The sequence below is a fragment of the Melozone crissalis genome, unplaced genomic scaffold (genome assembly GCF_028551555.1).
Source record: "Melozone crissalis strain CALT ecotype California unplaced genomic scaffold, PUWL_Pcris_2 ptg000013l_1, whole genome shotgun sequence".
Taxonomy (NCBI): domain Eukaryota; kingdom Metazoa; phylum Chordata; class Aves; order Passeriformes; family Passerellidae; genus Melozone; species Melozone crissalis.
In genome coordinates, this window is record NW_026535791.1 from 1,764,332 (window position 1) to 1,783,597 (window position 19,266).

A 19,266-nucleotide genomic window follows, 5' to 3' on the forward strand; every position below is an offset into this window, starting at 1 on the left:
GTAAGCCTTTGCTTCATTTTTCTTCTTCATAGGCTAACCAAGCTGCATACTATGGCCCTAGACATAACCTTTCTCCTTCTTTATCCGAAATGCTGGAGTTTGGGATTGCCACCTTTTTGTTTACCTGACAAATATCCTACTTCTCACTGCATCTTATTACCTAAAGCCTAACTCCTTTTTTTTCTCTCTCTCTCTCTCTGTTTATTTTTCTTCCCTCAGCCTCCTGTGGGTATGTAACCTTTCTCAGCATCAATGATGTATGGGATTCCCAGGCAGGTGGTATGTAAGGTGTGACTGATGAGCCTGTAAACCTGTAGATTGAAGCCAGCTCCTCAAGTTTTTCCCAGATGCACTCGCTGGAGGAATTTACCCATGGCTGTGCTTACCCAGAAGAAAACAACAAAAAATGCAACCACCTAAGAAACAACAACAACAAAAAAATCCTTTCTCTTTCCCTTGGAATGTATACCATGCCCTATGCCAAGGCCACAGTTATTCCATGTACAGAAGGTACAAGGGCACTAAGTGTGTGAGGCTGACAGGGCAAATATCCAAATATCCACCAGCCTGTAATATTTGGGAGGTAGGAATTACTTGGTGGAATATTTGGGAGGTAGGAATTACTTGGAACCACCTCAGAAGGGTGGTTCCACTTCTTTTCCTCCACCAGAGTCACCCTCTGTCCTTGACCCATACAGTGTATTGCAAAGTGTTGTGATAGCACAGATCTTCTGCCTAAGTTTTCTTATATGTAAAGTAGGAATATTTGCTACCTACCTACTAAGAGTACAGCATAGACCTTTTTAAACTTTGTGAACACTAAGTCTTAGCATCATCTGCTCTTCTTGTGAGCCAGAATGAATGGAGAAAGAACAACCAGGCTGCATCAACAGCTGCTGTCTCTATTAAAATATTCTCCCAGGCTCTCAGCCCTGGAAACCACCCAACCCTGAAAGCTGCTGAAAGGATGATGCTAATGATACCAGTTTGTAATTCATTACCAATTTGTTCTGACAAGTGGAAAATACCTGCCCAAAGGTTGTTTCTTTTAAGTGTTCCACATTCCAGATTTTGTGCACTCTCCATTCTACGTGCATGTCTATGTGCATTCTCTGGGGGAGAACAAACTCACTGTGAGTTTGTTGGTTTTTTTTTTTACTAAGTATCTCTGTATGTTCAGCAGTGGTCAAGAAATTTTCCTGCATATAGCAATACCATTTCCTCTGATAATGCATCAAGATTTTTCTTCTATAAACAACATATTCACATAGGAAATTTCCACCATTTAAAAGAAAAAACACTTAAAGGCTGATTAGAGGTTTAATACAAGCATATTTCAAACCAGAACTGTTATGCCCTTCATGATTTAAGCCCAGAAGCACTGTGCATTCTCCTTCCATGCTAGATAAGATGCGTACAGGCTCCTCCTACAGATACCACAGTGCTTATTGACAAGTAAAAATACATCTCCATTAACAACATTATCACTGATTAACCCACAAAAGAGTTCACAGAAATGGGGATTCTAATACATTTACCTTTGATGTTAATATAATCTCTGACTTAAAGTGTGTTAGCAGAAAACTCACTACTTCTTTTAAAAAATCTGGGTTTTATAATTTTAATATTTTGGTTTATATTAATTTGATATTCGTTTGATATTAATTAGTTTGATATTAATTCTTTATAGTTTTCTTAAGAAAAAATAAGTTTTATATCATAAAATCTTGGCTCTGCTCTATTTTTTTAAATTGATAATGAGGAAAGATGTTTTCTAAAGCAGAATATCATGCTCCCATTTAGTCATAGGTGAAAAATAAAATCCTACTGACTTTTCTCAGGAAAAAATTACACTATTTGCTATGCTGTTAGCTGTTTTATCTTGGCCACATTCCCAGGGAGAATCAAGGCATTTGTCAGTCCCTGGCAATCAACTTCATAGGATAACAAGTAAACACTTCTATTTCCTTCAACAAACAAGGGTTACTGGTCTGTAGGTGGAAAGATAATTTTACTCCCTTTTATAGCAAAGCAAGCCAAATCGTGCTGCAGCCTAATGTGATCACACTGGATTTCCATTAATTTCAAACCCAATTAAAAGGGAATAGCAAGAAGATAGGATTTGCTGTATCAAATCTCTTGGTATAAGAAACTGCAGTTTAAGAATCATGACAAATAGGATATATTTCAGGATAGCAGTTTGTTACAGAAATCAGAAGAAACCTCTTAGCACAAAATCCAGCTCAAAATCACCCGTGACTACTCCTGTAGAGAAGTACTGTAATAAAGGATGAGACACAAGATAAATTGTTTTAGGATAGCGTTCATGTCATAATTCAGCACTTGGACAAATATATGTTGACCTAAATTCAAAATGTGCAACTGCTGCTGCTTGAGATAATAAAACTCTCCATAACAAACCTCCGCAATGCCAAGGGCTTATATTTTTCAGGACAAAGGCAAGGCTGGCTCTATGCTGCATGTCATTTTTATTCTGTGTTTGTGCTGTTCAAGGCTAGATTTTCTATTTCTTTCTAAAAAAGAAAAACAGTCAAAAAACCCCAACTTTTAGAAGTTTGTTAGCAAATGCATAAGACTGAAAGAGACATGAGAAGTCTGGGCTCTGTTAAAATCAGTGGGATTTTCAAATGCTAGTGATCAAAATGCTTGTATACTCAAGAGACTTAAAATGTCAAGTAGTATCAGTATGCTTTCTGGTTTCTAAGCTTTAGCCTACATTCTGTTAATATCTCCAAACTTTTTCAAGCTTTTTTCCACAAATGTAAGATTTTAGAGTACTTCCGCTTTCCTTTAATAAAAAAGCTGCACTTTTTCTGAAATTTCAAGATTCTGTGTACAAAAACTTCAAGAAATACACTAAATAGCATAAATCTCACAGTGAAACTGTAATATTTGGCAACTCTGCATTTCTGGCACAAATACATGATTATTGGCAGGTTCACTTCCACTGTTACCAGGTGTGATCCTCCTGTGGAGCAAGCTTCTTTAGCACCATGACACAGCTTTTTCTGAGCAGGGAGATTCCAGTTCTCCACTGGGACAGCTACAGACCTTGCCATCTGCAGAACCAAACCTGTCAGTGAATGTTTAGGATTGGACACAGGTTAGCTCAACTGAGCACTTCTGCTATGCCATGGGATTGCACTAATGAAGTTCAAGGCTGTTTATTAGAGGCAGGGAGGAACAGCTTTAGCTTCTGTTGTCAAACACTGCAAAAGAATGCCTACATTGCTTAATGGGTGCATTAATATTGCACTTGAACTGGGAACACAATCTGTAAGCCCCAATAAACAGAAAATCTTTGGTCCTTTTCTGGTGAGTCTTCAGAAAATTCCTGTGAGCTTTCAGGCATAAGACCGAAATTACTGTAATTATGATGCGTCTGCTACAAGTCTGAAGACATTTCATTATACACACTGCCAGTGCAAAGAATCAGCTCTTGAGAGGTTCCTGCAACATGTGGACACAGAGGTAAAAGAACAGATAATTTCTTGGTTTCATTAAGGAAGACTCCAAGAAATGTAAATTCCCTAGATACAAGTACTGGAAAGCATAATATCCATTAAGTTATCTCAAAAATTCCCAGTGAAGCTCCTGCCAGATTTTTCTGCTCAAATAAAACCTCTCAGTGAATGGGCCTCAGCCTTCAAAGTCCCACATGTACCAATACTAAGCAAACCTTACATTGCATGGAATTGTCTTGTCCTCAGTTTTAGCTTCCTCTTGGCATAAACAATCTTGGTGACTTAGGGCTTTAAATCTTTCCAATGTCATGCAAGCTTTAAAGAAAATATGATAATTCTCTGCTGAACAGGAATTGTTGCTTTCACTGCTGCTATAACTCTTTCTCTGCAGTTCAGGCAAAGTTTAGGTGAGATCATTTGCCAGTCTAGCACACTTTCTGGGGTGTCAGAAAAGTAATATGGAGTACTGAAAGAACCATACAAAATATTGATTTCCCTCTAAATCATTGAACCCATCAACACATGGTGTAGTTTAGCTTTGAAGGCAATGTTTTTAGAAAGAGCCTCATAAAATATTTGTTTTCTCTGACATGGATACTGAAACTTGTCATCCCTTCAAGTCTGCATGTACTTTACATTCTCTTCTGGTTCTTTTTGCCTGTTTTACATTAAACATATAGGAAATATAATTTTTTTAAATGCTGTTTGAATTATATTATACTCTTCTGGCCATACAGTCAAAATCTTATAGTAACCTGGGAAAACTCAGTTGTGTCACAAACAATTAGGGTTTGGTAGGCATTCAGGAAGCAATGCGACCTTGCACAGGGATCCTCCCTGATATCTACACTAGGCAGGCAGTCTGCTCTCCTGCATATCCTTGGAAAACATCATTTCTCACAGTTATAACTTCAGGGCATAAATGTGTCATAAGGACAATCATGGAATAACAGGCTCTGATTCTGTCTACTTGAGCACTCAATTCATTTTTAAGGATACAGTGCTTGCAATTTGGACACAATCTCTGAAGTAAATTTTTAAAGACACAGTACTGTTTACATAAGAGAACTAAATGTTACATTTCCGTGGTAAGTGAGATCCTTGGTGCCCCCACTGCCTGGAGAGAATATTGCAATGTATTCCTTGGACTGGGACTCCATTCTTTCATCTCCTTTCAGGCATCATGTCAGGAGAACTCATTAGCTGTTGCTTGTGCAACATATTTACTTTCTTTATAAGAATAATAGCTGTTCAACCACGAGTTAAAATTTTCTAAACCAAAACATGGTCAGATGCTTGGGTCACCCCATTTGCTGCTCTTGTAATCAGTTTTCATTACTTCTCTGGATCTATGTACACACAACATATCTGGAAAACAGGAATTGTAAGCTTTTAAGCTGAATAAGCAAAAAAAGGAGAAAAAAAAAGAAGATGAATCCGAACTTTGTGATTTTTCTTTTATAAACACCACTTGTCTGCGAGTCAGTTTTCTGATCCGTATGACATTTACATAAATATTTACCCAAATCACCAGGAGTTGTGAATCCTCATGAATCATTGTTGGTGAAACACTTCATAATCTTTGCATGAAGTGTAACACATACATTCAGAGTATGGATCTAATTAATGGCAGAAGATGAATGAAAAGAATAGATAGAAAAAAAAAAAACAAAACACATCACATTTTTTTTCCCCTTGTTAGAAATTGATTTAAATTTTTTCTCTTATAATGGCAAATCTTTCTTTTCACACAGACATAATATGGTTGGTACACATATTGGTGATGATTAAGACACAGTTTCAGCACATTCAAGTTTGTTCAATTTTATTAAGATAAAAAAGCAAGTATTGCTAGTCTATAGTATTTGAAACTCATGTCTATATCACTATATTTTATTCTTTCTATGTAGAAATATACACCAGAATTATTTAAATTACAATATTATAACATTAAATGCTCTTAATTTATATGTAGACAAAGTCTTTTCTGCCAAAATTCTGGCAAAATGCTTTCCCTCAAGAAATGGGTAAACTAAATGAGCATACTGGCTGCTTCACTTAGCTGTCATCTCTCTAAAGGCTCTATGAGTAAGCCTGACACACTTCATCTCTCATGTTACCATCATCTACAGGCTTCTGTTAGTATCTCCCATGTTAAACTTTATGGCATCTTCAGTCAAAGAAATACAAGTGAGGCAAAGTCTGGGACTGGAAATGAATAAAACATCTAGAAGATTGGTTTAAAAAACTATCCTGAAGCTTGTGTGCGCACAGCCCTAGTTGCTAAAATATCAGTGGGTGAGAGCCATATAATTCACCATCACAGGACAGCCTGTATTTGATGCTTGTCGTAAACCAGGCACAAAGAATTACCAGCTGACAAGAATCCCCTCAAAAGGGGCAATTGAGGAAATTTGAGAACAGCCTAAGAAGCTTGTCATTTATGCAGAGTAGCCTATCTCATGCTGAGTGAAAACTACAGGGATTGATAATCTGAAGTAAAGATTTTGGAAACTGAGGTAAGAAAGTTCCTTATGTAAATAGGGAGGGTTTTGCTATTCCTTCCTTGTTCTTTTTTCCTACATCTTTTGGGATTATTCCATCAGTACTAGGATTGTTAGGTAAAATACCTTCTTTCTCTTGTTGTACACTTGTATGTCAAAGAATACAAGTGTAGCTAAAGTATTTCTGCCACCTCTATATTGTCACAAAATGAAAAATGCTACATGTTAAAAAGGAAACAAAATAATACTATAAAACCAGTGACTAAAATATAACTTATGGTGCAGTTAATAATGCTTGGGTGGCACATTGTCTGAGAAAAGTGCTGGGTGGTGTTAGTTAGGTTCTTCACAAGGACACAGCACATATCCTTGTTATCAACTTTTTCTTTATCAGTAACTTCTGTAACAGCAAGAGTGTCTATCCAAAATAATAAGGGACTTGAGCTTTTGATTTTTCACTAATATCTGAGCAAGGTATGTTGCTATCTGGCTTTTCTGCTGCTTCTGTCACCTTCTTTCCAATGCTAAATTAATCATGCAGGTGACCTTGCTGGTTTTATTAAGCACAGCAGGCTGTATGAGCTATTGCTGGAAAAGCATGACATTGCTCAACTAGTGAGGTCCTACATCTATATTTTTCTAATATGGTTTCACTGCCACTTCCAAGTACAGGTTATATTTTTGCTGTCATTTACAGTTTCATCCATTTGCCATCAGTTAAAATTAATTATGCTGTTAAAAGGAAGTACAACATAACTGCTTATAAAAAGAAGAACTTTTTATAATATGCTGGTTTGCCTCAACTTTCCATTAAACAACGATGCTGAACACAGAAGTCATAGTAACCTGAGCAGCTTCCATACCAACATATTGAGTGAATGGGTACATCAAACTGAAATTTGACAAGGAGGATCTCAAAAAAATCCAGGCAAGTCTGAAATGCATGACTACAGTACAGCCACATACCACTGCATGATTCCAGAGAATGGGTAGGAGGCCGTCTGGAAACTCCAAACATGTTGATCCCCTAAATTTGCCACAACAGTAAGGGAACAAGTCAATAAGGCTTTCTATCTCACATTTTGAATTCCTTAATATTTGTGAACAAGAGCATGTCATCTGGGAAAGTAAGGCCTCTTCTGTAGCAAGTATCTGGCTTTTTATGTTCATGATTCATCTTGCATAATGTGAATGAATTGTCTTACAAATCTCTCTCTAGATTTATTTTGGGAAGCATAACCAAACTCTGCTCCTGAAGCCCCTGTAAGGTCCCCCAGTTTAGAGTTTATTTTGTTCAGACATCTACAGACCTGCACTGGATCCGCTGGCCTAGTGCAAAAGAAATTTCTAACAGGCACAGGATCTAAGAGCAAGGATCTGATGTGTTGGGGGTGGACATTGTTGTGATGCAGTAACTAGAAACACTGCCCTAATGCAGGAGACAGGAGAAAAGAACTACTTTTCTAGTTGCATTGATGCATGGAATTAAGCTTGAAAGATTACTTCAGTGTGCAAAGCATGATGCAAGTAAGAGATGAGGTGGCAAAGCTGTAGTCTGATACCAACTGCTGAGTTGTCCCATTGAGTGTTGGACCTCATTTGCTGATGGACCACACCGTTGAGGTGGAGGCTGCTAGGACCTCCTCCCTCCCTGCCACTCCATCAGCCCTGAAGGACACAGCACCTGCCAGCCAGGTATGCTGATGGCAGCTGGAAGACAGAAAACATAGCTCTAGCCAGGAGGAGAATTAAATACCAGTCTGCTTTGCCTTAAGACATGAACAGTGTTGCCTAGTCATTAAATGTTTAACACAACAGCCCAAGTGTTTTCACCATACTTCTTGAATGTGACAGTTGATTATGGGATCAAAATAACTGAAAAGGGAGATTCAGAAGAAATTAAACCCTGTCCCTGAAACAGGCATGCTGAAAGCTATTTTCAAATTAGGCATAGAGAACACTTAGAAAAATAGGTTAATTAGCATTTTCAAAGGACTTCTGAAACATGAAACTGTTGGCTAATGTCGGGATGCCAATGTGGCCTGACAGGCTGCTTGCAGCTTCAAAGGAACATCTGGACAGATGCATGCAGCAGTAAGGGTGAATGAAACACAGAGTACTTGCCTACTGGCAGTAGATACTGCGCTGGGCAACTTTAAATGATTCTGTGGATGCTGCAGACAACAGTTGTTATTCTCCTAGAGGGGAGAGCTATAAAAATAGGATGACATGCCTATGATCCCAATTAGCTGACTTGAAACTTTGAAGATCAAAAGCCTTCAGGATATACTGCTGGGGGAGAAAGGACGCTGCTTGACAGGACGGTGGGATGGGATATGGAGGAAGGATACTGGCTCGCTGAGTACTACCCCAGCTAGCCGGGACCTTAACACCGGGGAGATGTTCCCCGCTTTCCCGTAAGACCTTCACCGTACCACTGTGGCTGGACTACCCTAGTTAGCCGGGACACCGGTGACATGCTCCGCGCTTTTCCGTAGGGCTTTAACCGCACCACTGTGGCTGAGCTCCCCTGAGCGCAGACAGGTATCGCCTTTCCTTGGCAGGCGCGGGGAGGACGAGGCGGGGGGGAAGGTCCCGAAGCGCAGGGATGAGAGGTGCGCCCTGCGCTGGGGGCCAGGGACGGACGGCGGGCGGCGCGCAGGGAGCTCCGGTGGCTCCCCGGCCCCTTCCCCTCCCTGCGGGGCGGGCTCGGGCCCCGCCGCAGCCTCCCCCCGCGCTCGCCGGTAGGCGGCACCGCCGCCCGCCTTCCTCCGCCTCCTCCTCCTCCTCACCTTCGCCGGGCGCCGCGCCGGGTGACCCAGATCGCGGCGGCGGCGGCGGCTCCGTGTCCCTCCCGGCTGGAAGGACGGCTCGGGACGGCGGCTGCGCTGCGCTGCGCCGCGGGCATGGAGCGGCGCGGAGCGGTGAGTGCGCGGCGGCGGCGGGCCCCGGCGGCGGCCCCGCGGGTCGCTTAGCGACGGGAGGCGGCTCCGGGCATCGCATCGCAGCTCCCTGCACCGCTTCCCTCCCCTGCTCACCGCCCGCCGGTGGGAGAGAAGTTTTGCCCCTCTGAACGCGGGACGCTTTATAGAAGGACCTTGCGGCGTAAGGAAATTTGGGGGCGCTGAGTGGTTTGCACATTTAGGGTATTCGTAGTTGATTTTTAAAATTTAATTTTAATTTTTTTTTTCTAGCGGCCCCATCCTTTATAAGTGCACGGAGGAGGCCGGCACTGGGCGGCCGCCAGGCGCACGGCTCTGCGGCTCCGCAGTGGGCTGCGCGCCCTGCCCTGCCCCGCAGCCCGCCCTGCCCTGCGCCGCCGGCCTGGCTTGCCCCTCCGCACCTGCCCCGGGCTCTGTGCGCCTCAGCTACACCGACGTGTGCACATGACAATGATGACTTCTTTTTTCCATGGCACTCTCTTCTTCCCCGCCTCCCCTTCATCCCCCCACATGGTCATTGTGTATTGAAGTTACACTTGCTCCGAGTTTATTCCAGGATTGATGGCTTTGGTGTTTCCTTTTGTCCTCACCGTTTCTGCTTTTCTTATAATATCCTTTAAAATGGCTAAAAGAGAATAGGGAAAGTGTATGTCAGAATGGGGGCGGTGGGGGAGAGGGAAGAACACCTTTGTCCCAATTCAGTCAACTCAACAATCAGATCACAACAAGCTGGGTTTTTTTGTGACAAAGGCATTTGAAACAAAGAAGCCATTTTAGAAACTGAAAGAAATTTATTTTGTGGCTTGCATGCTTTAGTCAATCCAGGTTTTCATTCTTTTCTCTTATGTTCCCCCCTGCCCCCCTCCTCCACTCCCCGTTATTCTAATTTATCCTAAAATGAAATAGAATAGAAAAAATAGCATCTCTAAAATCCTGCATCATTCCTGTGCTCTTCAATAGGCTTGCTGATTGCCTTCTGTTCCAAACGTTTCATTGCACATTTTTAAAGAATGTTATTTCGTACTTGTAGATCAATGAATAGTTGAATCAGTTGAGTGTGATAAGAACATCTCATCTCCCTGGGAACAGAACAGCAAAAGCCTCATTGTGTGTAGTAATTTGGTAGGTGTTGCATACTTATATCTATTTAACAAAGTGCAGGTTCAGATGAGACTTATTGATTCTTAGGAAAGCCTGCTTTTCTCTGACTGTCTTTAAGAATGTGGGCCACCGTGTTGCCAAGCTGAACAGGTGGAGTTACATCTAGAAATATCCTTTAACTTGTTCAGTTCTTATAATCTGCATATTATTTTAAGAAATATTTCAACTGAAACTAATGCAAAACTACATTGCTGTAGCAAATGACTTACCATCAAGGCTAATAGAAGCTTGGAGACAGGAAGCCTATGATTTTCAAGGGTGAAATCATGTGACAGCATCAGATGCTGTATGTATCACTCTAAACAGAAAATGGGCAGAAGATGATTCCAGGAAAGCAGCGAACAATGGGAAAACGGTGCAATGGAATGCATTTGTTAACTTTCCTGCTGGCTCACTAACACACAGTGAAACATGTCCTACTAGTGTAAAAACCTGCTATGGCTGAGCACACAACCACGGTGTCTGTGAATCCTCAGCCTGCTCAAGTTTTGAGATAGGGCTTTATTAACCATGGGACAGCATCACATTAGCTTCACTGACATGTGTGAACCCAAGAATTTCCTGTGATCAAACATCTTCCTGTCACTCTTGACAGGGAATTGCAGCCCCCTGAGCTAAGCTATACTTAAGGGGTAAACTTTTGGGCTATGTTGCATTAAGTGATTATTTTGTTATCTATCATCTTCCCTGCACAAACAGACTTGCTGCTGGCTGCAGAAAAAATGCTGTTGCACAAATGCTGGCATATGTAGGGCTCCAGACTGCTGCTAGTATTTAAATAATCTTGTAATTTAAAGTTAAGCTGTGATCAGCTATAAACCAATTTAAACAAAAATTATGTTCAGTTGTACAGTCAGGGCATTATAACTATACAGAGCCAGGCAAGCTTTATTTTTCCCAAGGGGTCACTTGAAGTGTTAGCAGAAAATTGCAAGAAGAACAAGCTTGAGTTGCCTGGAGATCAAATCTTGTTGGATTTAATGCTCTCCGGCTCATAAGACTACATTTAAATTTTTTTATGAACATCTGCTCAGCTTTCTTGATTGGAAAGCTTCTTTCATTTGACATTCCTTTTAAATCCTTTGCTTGGTAATGCAGGGAAAAGGACTGCATGAAATACATTACTGTTTGAATACAAGCTTTGGGAAGGAGGCCTGAAAAGTAAACTCTAGAGGAGAGCTTACTGGAATACTGAGAAGGAAACCAGGTGGTGAGATTCCAAACACACAGGAAAGATAAAGGAAGGAAAAATAAAATGAAAGATGAGGCTGATGTAAAGAGATGTGGAGAATGCTTGTGGTCATGCAGGACTGTGGCTGTGGTTCAGGCTTAGCATCCTCAGCATCCATCTAACATGATTCAGGCTCAGCCACCTAGCTGAGCTCAAGTGCTGAGCTGTGCTGTACCGCAGGATTTACCAAGCTTGAGCTGGAGGTGGAAATTTTGCTTGCTCCTGCCAGGCAGTGGAAAGGGAAGTATGACAGCAGAAGCTGTGGGAGCAGCTTCCCGAGTGACTACTTAGTGGTACGAGGGACTGCACGAGCACTCCTTTCCAAGGCACAGCAAGCATTTTGGTGACAAACTGACCTGTCTGACTTTGCCTTGAGACACATTATGGATATGTTTACTAGTGATTTGGCTTGCATCTGGCTTGAGTACCTGACACATCCTCCAAAGACCTTCTCTGGTTGCCTTGCAGTGGTTCAGGTCTCAAAGCAGTCTGGCTGCAAGAGATCTGAACTCTCCCGTTGAAACTAAACCAGGACTTCTGCTTTGGGAGTGTTCCCATTCAGTTACTGAGCCTTTCATGAAAGATATTGGTTTCTTTCAAGTACCTCCTAGCTGCAGTCTAGTGAGCAGTTCTCATCCACTTTAGCATAAAACCAATGAAGAGCCCCACACCAACTTCATCAGCTTCAAGTGTTTCTGGCAGTTTGTTTTGGAGTGCAGTATCCTGCTCCTCTGCAAAATGTGAGCAAACACTTCTCAGCTTTTTGTTACAGCTGAGAGGCCCTTCAAGAAGATAGTTTCTAGCCCTCCCAGTAAAGTACCTGAGAGAAATTTGGCATAGTGTTTTTACCTCATCCTAATCTGTCTATAGTGTTTTTACCTCATTCTGATCTGTCTACAGATCTTCAGGGCTGAGCTGTCCAATCTACTTCAGATAGATAACAGCCACAGATGTCAAAAGGAGCCTGGGGAACAGGAGACATATAGGAGCTAAAAAGATTGGAATTTAAAACAACTGACAATATAAGCAGGTGAAATTAAAACTTGTTAGAGCAAGGTTAGGAGGTGTAGTCCTCAGGACTGTGTCTATAGGAAAATGTGTACCTGTGAGTTCTTCCCTCTCTGGTAAGAAATTACTTCACAGGCATTTTGGTCTAAATATAGATGTTACATTAATGTTTCTCAAGCAAATCTCCTGGCTTTTGTTCTTCACCTTTCTTTGTGGACTAGTCTTGGAGCACCTGAGAATAAATAGGTGAAAATGTTTTGGAGCACACCAACTGCAAGCTGATATTCAGCTCCAGGGACCTGGTTGGAGCTACTCCAGCATCTGTACAGGGTGTTTTGTTTAAAAACAAACTGCCTTTCCCCATCCTGTGCAGTTTCAATTTCAAGTGCTTGGCAGCAGCATTTCTCTTGGTCTGTGCTCTGCACTGATGTAGCTGTAGCTCCTGTAGTAGCTATGTATTTTGCTTTTCCAGGGAAGGATACTCAGGTAAATTAAGAGACAAGAACAAACCCAAAAGAATTAGTTATACAAAGTCCTGTCTCCACAGCTCTCTGTATCAATCTTTGTAACTAGGCCATGGTCAGCCAATGTTTTCTGATGGTACGTTACAAAGAAGGGCAGTTTCTGCAAAGAAGGCTTGTTTGGGACTGTGTAAGCTGGCTATCAGTTTCACAGACATAGGAGTTATTCCTTAATATATATACATCATCTGCCATTTAAGCCCCTATTGTATGCCTGTGCCCATGCCTGTGTCCACCAAAAGTGAATCAGTAAGTTTCCTAGGACCCCAAAACTGATACTATTATACTTGCCCAACTGAGCAAGGGCTTCTGTAAAGGTTTGTTACAGATTGCACTAATGATTAAAAGAAGTTTTCTAATTATGTTTATTTCTTCTTTATTTTTTAGTAGTCTTATTCATATATTTGAAAAATAGAATTAATCTCTACCTTTCATTATCTTCCAGGATGACTTAGATATTGAGACTTGTCCATGGCATATCAACAATTTGTTACTACACTGATAATACTTGCACAGTCGTGTGGGTGTGTAGGTGATAAAAATTGGGCCCCTTAGTACAAAGCTGTCCTGTGGTCATGGAAACTACAGTCCTCTTCTGATAGGCAGTTATAAGAGCAAGCCTCTTATTCCTTCTCCCACTCTGCTCTCACAAAGCCATATCCATATCAACATTGGCTTGGATGTGTGCCATCAAGCAGGTTGTTCCTCTGAAACACTAAAATCAATGTGGGGTTTGTTAATTTTGGGCTTGCTAGGCCCTCACACTGTCAGTGTTAAAGCAGCCTGAGGAGAACAGATGGGTTGAAGGAGGAAAAAAGGAGTTCTTGCTGAACTGAGTGAGGAAGGGAAAGAAATGGTGGTGCTCCCAGAAGATGACATGGAAGACAGGACATACCATAAGCACAAATTAGGAAAAGGCCACACAACCTACTCCCCACTTTTTCAAGTAGGACTACAACAATATCTCCAATGGCCTGAGATAGTCATGTTCTTCTTTGAACCTCGTTTGTCCTGACCAACGTGTGCTATATTGTTCAGGTTACTGTCTCAAGGATAAGATCAGTTCATGCTACTGAATTATTATGGGTCTATCTGCTGCAAGGGTTCTGGAATTGTTTAATGTATTTTCTTTTAGAAGTTTTCCTATCACTTTACACTTACTAGGTTAAGAGTAAGACTATAAAAAATAAAAGTATGCCCACTTTTTCTAAGAAAAAAGAGACACTGAAGGAAGAAAATTTTCAGTGTTAAGTGTGTTTCAGTGTTAAGTTAAATTTTCAATGTGTTAAGAATAAATGCTTTATGGCAATCCTGTCAATCATCCTGTCCTAGTCTGTTGGCTCCACTTTGTTCCTCTTCCTCCTCAGTAATATTGTAGGAACAGTTTTCAATGGTTTTCAGTTACTTCTTTCTCTTTTCTTCCCCACATGCTCTTCTCTTGTCTTTCCAGTTTTCTACTATCAAATCTTTGCCAGCATCCTTTTCTGTCTGAGAGTGGGCACCCAAAATAAAGTAAAGGTCTGGTTGAACTAAGCAGGAAGCAGCAGACAGAAGAGCACTGTAGTACCTTGCACTTCCCTTGTCACTCACTTTGCTTTCCGTCTTGGTTGAGCAAATACATTTTGTACAATTACCACATAAGAATGGTTCCTATGCCATGCTTGTTTCATACATCTTGCTTAACAGCTGGTGTAAGTTCATTGACCTTCAAACCATTCTTTCCATCTTGACCTTTTGCAGATCTTCATCGCCTTTTGTTGTTACTTTGTCCTGTCAGTGTGGTGTTTGTGTTGATTTATCCCTCATTTTTATGAATGTCTCTGTCTCCAAACTCCATCATAGCTTTGTTTCTCCACTGCTTATAGAAGCAGTGTTTGACTTTGATACTACTTGGAGGTATCTTAAGCTACAGAAAGGTGAAGGAAGGGAGTCTTAATGCAGTCATTTTTACAGTCGTTCACAGCTCTTGTTAATAGAAATAAAAACTTGATAAGATATTTGTGACTCTTTCAAGTTGAGCTGATATGCTGGTACATAGGTCTGTCTGGACAACAGATTGGATAGATGCCCTGGAGCAATATATATATATATATATATATATATATATAGATAGATAGATAGATAGATATAATTATATATATTTATGGTTTGGAGTTTTTTTGTTTGTTTGGGGGTTTTTTTGGTTGGTTTTTTTTTTTTGGTTGTGTGGGTTTTTTTGGGGTTTTTTTGAGTTTTTTTTGTTTGTTTGTTTGTGTTTGTTTTTGTTGTTGTTGCCATTCAAGATTTTTCCCTAAAGAAGGGCTTAAACCTCGTTCATCCAGAGCATAGAGTTTCCAATACATATTAGAGAAACTTTAGAAAAGTTTCTAGTTTCTGTCATAAAAGAGATGATTTCTTTCACTTCAGACATTGGTAAAACCGGAGCAATCTACCCTGCACATGTCCTTCTGGGCAGAAAATGCATAACCAGAGCTTCCAACAAGGTCATGTACTTGGAGTTGTCCTGATTTCCTGCCTCCTGGGATGCAGAACATCGCACTGAGCAGCAACCAGGAGATTAAATTGTAGGCCATGAAGTTTGCAAAATAACTGCAGTGGGATTTTAGATCTCTTTTTTTTCCTCTTTTATTGTGGTCCCCCTGCAGGCAGCAAGCAGCTGGTGCATAACATTATTATAGAATGCTTATGGTTTCACAAGTGTTGTGCTCCATGACATCATCTAACTGGCTGACTGCATGGGAAGTCATCATTCTTGAATCCTGTTTTAGTAAAATGGCAGAAGGAAATGCAGAAACTCTCATGGATCCTGCTTGTTCTACTCTTGCATGTCTGTCTCTCAGAGCTCTGTGGAAAAGTTGCCACTTCTATGCCAAAGTAATTTGGTGAAATGATGGGAAAATGGCACCACATGGAACAATTTTCTGTTAGATCAGTATGAATTATGTCTGATTTTCACCAGATTCCTGGATAAATAAATTGATTTCTGCTCCTCTAGCTCGAAAGCTTAGTTTGGCTTTTGTTCTGACACCTCTGGTATCCTTGTCTTAACATTTTTTGGGGGGAAGGGTCAGTTAACAAACTAAATCTCAGTCCTTAGTTTTACATGCTTTCAGGCTGATACTTGGGGTGAGGTTGTATTAATCTGGTGGCTGAGTTAACTCTGCTTGATCCAAGAAAATATAACAGATGTTGGAAAAGTGAAGGAATGGATAGAGCAAGAATCTTGGGTGTGAATCTATTGACATTGCAGGTCTGTATGTAGCCTGTTGATAGGATGATGTTTCTTCCCCACAGACTACTGTTTGTTAGGAGTTAACAGGGCTCTAAAGCAAATCTAGACTTCAGGAAATTTTGGTGACAAGGGAATACTTCATCTTTGCATTTTAACTTGTACTCTCCACTCATCTCTGGGCAATGGAGTGGAAGCCGGGAAGGGAGGGAGAGCAAAAGCACATCAGTCATTCACTTTCAGAAATAGTAATTTTGGGTTTTTTTCTTGATACTTCTGCAGTAATTAGTCTGGGAGGTAACCAGGCAGCCTCTTTGGATTTTATGTATCCAGCCTTGCAGGATTTATTCTAAACTTGAAGGATTTTTGCTACAAAGTGTGATGTTTTATTTAGAACACACTTCCTTTCAATACAAGCTGTCGTACAGCGCGTCTGGCAACAGAGCAAGCTGGCCAGAAACATTCTGCTGCAAACCATGGAGACACATGTGAGCCACCCAGATGATGCTGCTGTTCTCGTGGGTGAGCTCCTTAGTGGTCAAGTGAAAGTTGATGAGAAGTGACTAAAAATTACACCTTTTTATAATGTATGAAGGAGGGGGGTGGAGGAAGTTGCTGTGCTTTAAAGACTGTTTTCAAGCATGAGAACTCCATTTTTAGCTGATATTTCATTTACTCGGTGCCCTTCTGGATAAAATACACTTTCCTCCACATGTAAAGTGAGCTTGTTAAGGATGGACACACTGTAGACAGAGACGAGACAATACTTTAATTCCTGTTGAATTAGGCATCTGATTACATTTCTAGAAGTTTATGGTATTCTGGGTTGTGGAGAGCTTGCTCTTTTTTTTAACTTTGTGTTTATTAATAGAAATAGAATTATTAGTATCCAGCAAAGTCTTCACCAGTGACCTAAAGTGACTTCATATAGTTTTGTTCTTTCTTTCCATCTTTCAACATTGTAGTAGAGCAGAGCTAATAGAAATTGGAAAAAGCAGATTATTGTCACATTTCTTCATGCAAAGTGCATCTGTATGCATGAACATTTCCTTTGCTGGATTTCTGGGATTTAGTTTGCTTTGAATAGTCAGGTAGAGAACCCTAGCCTTTTTCTTTTAAAGAGCAGAGATGTACACTGAAAGGTGGAGATGCTTCTAGAGTGCTGAGTTCTGGTTTGACGTTAACCTTCATCAAACTGTGGGTTGTCACTGAGCTAAAATCTGCAGGTAGGCTGAATTGAGTGGTGTTAGAGATAACTTGCCATGTGAGATTTGACAAGTAAGTTCTCTGGAACCCAAATGCAATCCTACATGACTCTCGCTTATGAGAACTTTAAGACCCTCTTGATCCTTCCTTATATTTGTAATGCTTTGAAGAGGCAGTAATGGACTGAAATGCTAAGTTAGAACTACAAAATTAGAGACTTTCAAAGCACTCTTCTGTAGCTTGAGAGAAGCTGGGGGTTTTGTGCCCTCTGACTCCCCAACTCTGTTGATTTTAACCTTTTATTCAGGCCTCTTTTTCTTTTTATTGCTTAATTGTGTGGTATGTGCTTATGCTCACAGGAAAAAAATTCACTTAAATTTTATTTCATATGTAGCCTTGCCCTCACTCTCCTAGTGAAATACAGAAATGTAAAATGTCAATGTGTGATGGAGATTAGAAGTGGAAGAAAATTTATTACCTGTGACAGTGTGACTGAAGTCAAGTCTTGCTTATTAGGGTAATCAGTCAAGTGTGACATTTTGTTCCAAGACTTTCCTCTAAAGAATGCTTGACAGGCTGTTGAATACAGCCTGATCTTGGGCACATGGAAATGAAAATACCCTTCTGTACTGAGATGGGGAACTAAGCTTACACAAAACAGGCATCCGCTTTTGATCTCTAAGGTGAGTCCTGCCAGTGGCTGCATTCCTTGGAGACAGTCAAAGCCACTTCTGAGCCAACATAAAACTTCTGAACTGCATGGAACAGGTGACCTGTTCTTGAGAGCTTTTCTAGCAGTGGAGCCATTTCCCAGGATGTCCCCTGAGTTGGAGAAGTCTGAGCAGTGTTGTTGCTATAACATTCAAAGACCTGTAAATTATTATGCTGTAATTGACATGAAGATCCTCTGGTTTTACTAGTTTGTTTAATGCACTTGAAGTGATTTTTATGCCACCTTTGGGCATGGATGCAAGATGGAAGATGCAAGTTGGTATGTGTCTATTCCATGGGATAGCTGGATAAACAGTACTTGCTTAGAATTAGAATGGTTTACTAAACTGGGATCCTAGAGTTGTTGGGGTTTTATTTGTATTTGGGGTTTTAATTGTATTTGGGCTTTTTGAGTGTTGTGTGTTTGTCATTGGCATGACTCTTGTAAACTCTCATTCTTGAATTGTAGGACCATAATATGACTTGTTTATGGTCAAATTTCATGGTGGAGGCTTTTGGTGGGCGTGGTGGGGAGAGATGAGAGAGGGAATGATTTTGTTCCATCCTAAAGGTAAGCTTGTTTCTTGGGAAGCATTGCAAATTATACTGAGAAGTGGGTAGGTTTTAAACTGATGAAATAGAAAGCACTTGGACACCCTGTCAGTGGAATCTCTATAGCAATACAGTACTAAGAGTGTTTGGGTATAACATGGGATATTTGAGATCGCCCTGTGAGAGTGACTGTGAGGGGAGCAGAGAATCAAAGGCTGGAAGGGACCTCAGACTATCTCCTGCCCTACCTCCTGCCCATGACAGGGTCAGTTTTTGCCTGACTGTCCTCTCAGGAAAAAAAATTTGCCTCGTATCTAGGCTGAACCTCTCCTGTTTAAGTTTTTGCTTGTTGTTTTTCCCCTTCCCATCCTGCACTGCTGTAAAGACTCCATCTCTTGACTTTTCAATGACATCCCCACAGGCACTGGAGGTGCTGTTATGCCCCTCCAAAGCTGTCCCTGCCTGGAGCTGAACAAGCCCATCTCCCCCAGCCTCACCCCCGCCATGCCAGTGGCCTCTGCTTAGCTCTCCTAAATTTTTTGGTGTCTTTTGTGTATTGCTGGGGCCTCAAACTAGGCAGTGTCTAAATATGGCCCAGAGTGCCGAGCAGAGGAAGATAATCTCTTCCCTCAATCTACTTACTGGCTCTGCTTGTGTTTGTGCAGCCCAGAGTGCTCTAGTCTGTCTTTGCATCCTGCTGGCTTCCAGCCAGCTTG

The 19,266-nt window shown here is 41.0% G+C and overlaps 1 protein-coding gene across 4 annotated transcripts in view; it reads left to right on the forward strand.

Moving 5' to 3' along the window:
* The first annotated feature begins 8,515 nt into the window (after positions 1-8,515).
* Positions 8,516-19,266, forward strand: part of ELMOD1 (ELMO domain containing 1) — a 43,356-nt gene continuing 32,605 nt past the window's right edge. Inside the window, exon 1 of one of the 4 annotated variants that reach the window (XM_054271720.1) lies at positions 8,516-8,533. The gene's annotated coding sequence lies outside the window, so the exon portion shown is untranslated. Of the gene's footprint in view, positions 8,534-8,740; positions 8,914-8,990; positions 9,095-19,266 lie in introns of those variants that run through there. The other 3 variants (XM_054271718.1, XM_054271722.1, XM_054271719.1) reach the window with 3 other exon arrangements.